Source organism: Macadamia integrifolia, chromosome 6 (genome assembly GCF_013358625.1).
Source record: "Macadamia integrifolia cultivar HAES 741 chromosome 6, SCU_Mint_v3, whole genome shotgun sequence".
Lineage (NCBI taxonomy): Eukaryota > Viridiplantae > Streptophyta > Magnoliopsida > Proteales > Proteaceae > Macadamia > Macadamia integrifolia.
The window spans coordinates 17046389-17052258 of record NC_056562.1 but is presented as its reverse complement, the minus strand read 5'-3'; the positions used below and the strand labels follow the sequence as shown (position 1 = coordinate 17052258).

The 5870-nt window shown below is 41.8% G+C and overlaps 1 long non-coding RNA gene across 6 annotated transcripts; it reads right to left on the bottom strand.

Annotated features, from left to right (window-relative positions):
- Nucleotides 1–414: 414 nt before the first annotated feature.
- LOC122081781 lies at nucleotides 415–5173 on the bottom strand. 6 transcript variants are annotated; one of them, XR_006141211.1, is made up of 3 exons: nucleotides 5156–5173; nucleotides 1647–4117; nucleotides 415–1523 (listed from the first exon to the last, which is right to left on the bottom strand). It is a non-coding gene; the product is annotated as an uncharacterized LOC122081781 (long non-coding RNA). The 6 variants fall into 6 exon arrangements; XR_006141210.1 differs by lacking the exon at nucleotides 5156–5173 and adding an exon at nucleotides 4667–4785; XR_006141209.1 differs by lacking the exon at nucleotides 5156–5173 and having other exon boundaries at nucleotides 1647–3543; nucleotides 3751–4715.
- Between the last annotated feature and the right edge of the window lie 697 nt (nucleotides 5174–5870).

Sequence of the window (5870 nt, the reverse complement as noted above, 5' to 3'; positions counted from 1 at the left end):
AAAGGAGGTGGGAAATTATAGGACCCGATCTACTAATCTTAAACTCATAGATCTCCTTACGTCTCTCGGCCCTAATGAAATTGCAAAATAAAACATCTTGACATCAAATAAAAAGATAAGGGCTTAGGGGGCATCCTTGACGGAGCCCCCTATGAGGGGTGACCTTCCCAACAATGATACCATTTACTTTGATATGGTAGGAAACCAAGGACACACATTGCATTGTCCAATTGACCCACGCGGCACAAAATCCCATTTTGTAAGGCATATGTTCTAGAAATTGCCATTCAACTCTATCATATGCTTTACTAAGGTCCAACTTTAGAGCCATAAACCCCTTTTTTGACTTAGACTGCTTCATTTGGTGTAAAATTTTATGTGCAATATATACATTATCCGAAATGGCCCTAGAAGGGATAAAAGCACTCTGAAATGGATGAACTAGAGAATGCAAAAAAGGTTTGAGCCGATTTACAAGACATTTTGCAATAATTTTGTAAATGACTCTGCACAAACTAATAGGCCTAAAGTGGTGCAACTCACTAGGTTTTTTCTGTTTTGGAACTAGGACAATGACTGTTTCATTAAAGCTCCCAAGCATGTGACCAGAGTTAAAAAACCATTGTACAGCATTGACCACATCAGCACCTAAAATATTTCAATGCAGCTGATAGAACTTCCTGGGAAGTCCATCAATACCAGGGGCTTTAAAAGTCCCAATCTGAAAAGTAGCAACCCTAACCTCTTCATCAGTAAAGGGAGAACAAAGTATTTGATTCTGCTCATGGGTAACCCGAGAAGGCACACAGTCCAAAAAATAAGCAGTATTCCCATAGTGGATGAAGTAAAGAGGTTTGAAAAATAACTTGTAATAAGATCAGACATCCCTTGGCCTTCCGGGATCCAATCCCCACTAGAGTTGCGGATACGAGAGATGCAGTTTAACTGGCGTCTTCGGGAAGTAGCCGTATGGAAGAAAGAGGTATTTCTGTCTCCCTCTTTGATCCATTGGATCCTAGATCTCTGAGCCCAAAAGCACTCCTCACCCAATAGGGCTTCCTCTAATTTTTTTCCTCACTGAAATCTCCTCTTGAATGAATTCACGCTAGGGATGGGTTTGCACAGATTCCAGCTCCTCAGTGAGCGTTGCAATTTCCAACTGTCCATTTTTAAAAGTTTCACAACTCCACCTCTTCAGCCGGAAGCTACAGTTTCGAAGTTTCTGCTGGAGTCTATAGGAAGCAGATCCCTGAGAATTATGAGCCCAAGCCTGAGATACTACACTCTCCAAATTTGGGTGGCCCACGCATCTTGACATAAAAAAAAATTATCGACCTTTATAGATTTGGGTCGGGGATGGAAATGAACTGATACCGGGGTATGGTCTGACCCGACCATAGTATGCCGTCGAACCTCCAATAGATTTTGCCGTCTAAGAAGCTAACCATTTGCAAAAGCTTTATCAATACTAGCCATTATCAACTGATCCACATGTCGCTTGTTTGACCAAGAAAAGCGAGGACCTGAATAAGACAATTCCAACAAATTACAATTATTAACGGCATCAGAAAACACAGATATTTGGGTCGAACTTTTTTGTTGCCCTCCACACTTCTCATCTAAAAATAAGATTTCATTAAAATCACCAATGCAAAAAGCCATGGGCTTGAGATGGACTGGCTTAGTAAAACTATCTCACTCCAAAAGGCAGCTCGGAGGTCCGTTTGAGGGTCAACATATACAAAGATAAGCCTGATGGAAGTAAAAAGAAAAGGGCCACCCAGAGACAAATCAAAAAATCTGCAAGAAGTAGAGAGAATAGTTAGAGATACAGAGTCATCCCAAAATAAAGCAAGACCACTAGCGCGCCCTTGAGGATCTAAAAAGAAAGAGTTAGAGAAGCCTCACCGACACTTGATCTAATTCATATACCATTGTTGTTGCTTTGTTTCAATCAGGAAGACGATGCTTGGTCTGATATTAGAGCATAAACTGCTCAAATACTGAACCGTCAGAGGCCAACCACACCCCTGACAGTTCCAACATAAAAGAGTCATGGCCCCCACGGTGGCTGTTTTAGGGTAGCCACCCAAACCCCTTCTTCAGCAATAGACACAGCATTAGTAAATGTCACAAAATTAATTTTCCTCCGCCAGCCTTGACCATTGGATGCATCAGATAAAGGAGCCCTCTCGAACAAAGCCCCTTTATTATGTGTAGGGTATCCAACATCAGAAGATATGCGCAATTTCTTGAATTTCTGTGCAATGGGGGTGGAGGAGCTCCCCAAACGTCTTTTACAGACTCTATTTTGCACCGGCGATTGTGAAGGAGATAGCAGCTCCTCTAAGGTAACAAAGGAGGGCTCTTGGACTCTTTCCTGAACTTCTTTGGTAATCAGAACTATTTTAGATGATTTTGTCAAAGTCAAGGGGCACCGTGGTGCAACACTATCATAGTTATCTTGCTCAGATAGCAGATCCCGTGACACAGTAGCTTAGGAAGATGAAGCATCAGCACTGGACAGCAGAGTCCCACCATTCCCCAGGCCCACAGTGCTTAGTGCTCGAGTATTATTGGTATCAGTAATATGATGGGCGATCGGACCAGCAAGATGAGTCTTCTGGACACACTGATTTGGCGTATCTAATCAGATAGGCTGCCATGGGCCAGCCCGAGGACTCTGGACAAAAGGGCGCTGGGTAACTGGATTTTGCAAAGGTGTATGCCCTTGAGGAATTGGGCTCCCATTCTTTATCCTTAAGGATGGGCTTGGGTTCACTGATTCTGTAGGAGTAAATGGGCTTCCCATAAGACACCTCTTATCAAGCAGTTGCGGGCCCAAAGATGTTTGACTAGATTTTAAGCCCATGGGGGAGGTGACCTTGGGACCCACACCATTCTGAAGTTTACCTTTGTGGGATTTAAAGACAAATTGTCGGCCTCCAGCTTGGGCCCTAGCGAGAGGTTTCATACATATAACGCAGGCCTCCTCACTTGGTCCAGCTACACTACTAGTAACATGGGCTGACCTGGGCTGAAACGCAGTTGGGCCTCCCGAGTCCTACACTATCCAACAGGTTCTGTCGGGGAACTCGCCGGAAGCCTCCTCCCATCGTCCAAACTGCCTATTTAGGTTTACCCCGTTCAGACTAGATCGCCAGCGGAAGTGTTCTGTCGGGAAAAGAAGATGGGACCTGATCCTGCTCCATGGAATCCAAAGAAGTACGCAAAGAAGAGCGGAGCTCCAAACTTATGAGGGTAGACTTAGCTGCTAACCGCATTTGGACATCTGCTATTGGCCTGGCCACTGATCCTCCCAGCTGGATCCATTCCCGAAAGAGACATCCCAACATTGCTTTCTTACCTCTGGATCTAGATCCATTGCCTTTGGTGAGGTAAAACCCCCTGGGAGAGCTCTTTGGATAAGGCAGGAGTGACTATCATGTCCAATCAAGCCACAGAAATAGCAGAATAGTGGTAGATTGGCATAGCACAATTCCAGCCACAGTGACCTTCCCTCTGGCTGTAAGAGGCGCATTCCTGGCCATGGGAGAGCCTATCTTTAGAGATACAGGAATAGCCAGAGCCTTTCCTAGAGCTCAAAGAGAGACAGGCAGTTGGGCTTCAAGAAAATTTCCCAATTTGCCACAATACGAACTGCAACTTCTTTAGTGTGAAGAAAGAAAGGCAGCTCATAGACAGGTCCAAATCGAAAAAGAGACAAAAGGAGAGTGATTGGAGTTGTACCAACGGTGTCCAGGGTTGAAGAGCTAGAAGACAATTCTTGATCAGCCATGGACCTTGATCCAGAGCCACCGTTACTTCTGTAGTGCTAGCCATTTGGATGAGGAAGACATTTTCCCCCATTGATCTGACTTCTAGATCTCTCTGAAGGCTCCAAGCCACTCCAAGGCCTTTTGATACAGATGCAGTAGGGATTCGCTTGGTGGAGAAAACCTTGCCGATTAGGACAAAAGTCCAATCAACAAAACTGGAATCAACTCCCAGATCAGATGTTTCCAAATCCGCTCTTCTGGTTTCAATTGAAGTATCTCCGGCCATTCCGGCAAGATCACACCATCTAACTCTGGATCCATACAAAAGATTTGCTACTCTGCAGAAATCAACCATATACACTAAAGTAAAGTAGGGGATAAGCACATCTAAGAATTTATGCAAGAGTAGTAAAATGCAGAGACCTGCAGAAAATGAGAGAAAGAAACCAGAACAAATCAAACATTATATAGACAAATCAAGAAACTGAAACCATTACAATCCCAACCTAAGAGTATCGCACAAACTAAGAAAGATTTAAGAAGAAAGAAACAAAGGTCTTCAGAAGAAATCAAGAAGTCAAAATCAAGAAATCAAATCAAAACAAATAGAAACGATTGGACCTTATACAAGAAATCAGAAAGCCAAAACCATTGTGAATTAACCTAAGAATCAAACCAGGGAAACGTAAGCCACGAACAGGATTCAACACAACAATTCCGCCACAACTGGAGAAGATCCAGATTTAGCAAACAAAGAACAGAACCAGATAAAATCTGGAAAACAGAGAATGCAGAGCTAATCAAACGAAACAAAGCCTCAAGAGAATCAAGAGTTTGGCTATAACAAGAGAAACAAGCACCAAGCCGAAGGGAGAGACATCCGAAACCTTCAATGGAGGGAAGCGTCGGCGAGAAACTCACGCAACCTAGTACGCCTCACGGGAGGAAAAAGCCCCACTAAGAGAGGGGTTGAAATTGGCTGCAATTCCGATCTCGTACAATTCCGTGTAATACCACCTTTAGGCGGTGACACATGTATTAATACCAATACAATGGTCCAGATCTGGTACAACTAATAAAATATTAAATCAGTGAAAAGGCATTTAAATCAGATCTGGACCCTTGCATTGGTATTAATACACGTGTCACCCCCTGAAAGTGGTATTTCACGGAATTGTACGAGATCGGAATTGCAGACGATTTTTTTCCCTTAGTAGGAGAAACCCAACCTAAGGCAAGAAAGAAACCCTCAAACGGTTTCAACTTTCAAGAACCCTTGACTCGTGGGGAAAAGTATGACAGACATAAGTTGCCATCTGTTCAAGTGTAAATGTAACCATTAAAGTGATCAGTTCTAAGCAGAAGAAGACCCACACCATTGAAAAACTAGTATTGAGCTTCACCATTTCTACAAGCTAGGTGTATTTCCATGATGCTTTGAAGGGAAAGAAATCAACAATAATGAAATGTTGTTGCATGCATCTCATATAAATATAAATATTTAGAAAACTTAATTATTGTTATATTTATTTAATTCATTTTTTTTTTAAATATATATACGTTTAAAGTCAAATTAACAAGTCTGTTACCCAATAATTAAATAGGTTTTATGTTTCTAATTGAGTAGTTTCTCTTGTTGATTACAATAACTCAAGAAACAATGGAAATTTATTTAATCTAGGTGTCTTGTGATTACTAAAGTAGTAAAATATAACCTAAACCAAAAATAAATTATATCAACGTGACAATAGCAGTGGTAAGAAATTGTCACCGCTAAATAATGTCATTTAGTAGTAGTAATATGTTACCATTGTTGTGCACCCCTACTTAAACTACCTGTTAAATAATTCACGTGAGCGCCAAATGGGTATTGACCTATATTGCAGCAAAAATCATCTGTGTTGTATTTTCATTACCATTGCTATATAAACATCGGGAGAGGGTTCCCTAAAATGCAGTGTTGCCCCTATGACAATGAGGGCCAATGTATGAGGGGCAAGACAGTTATTTCGTCCCCTTTATTTTTGAGCGTAGAGGTCACATGCATTTTGAAACATTTTTTTTCTAATAATACATTTCTTATTTTAAGGA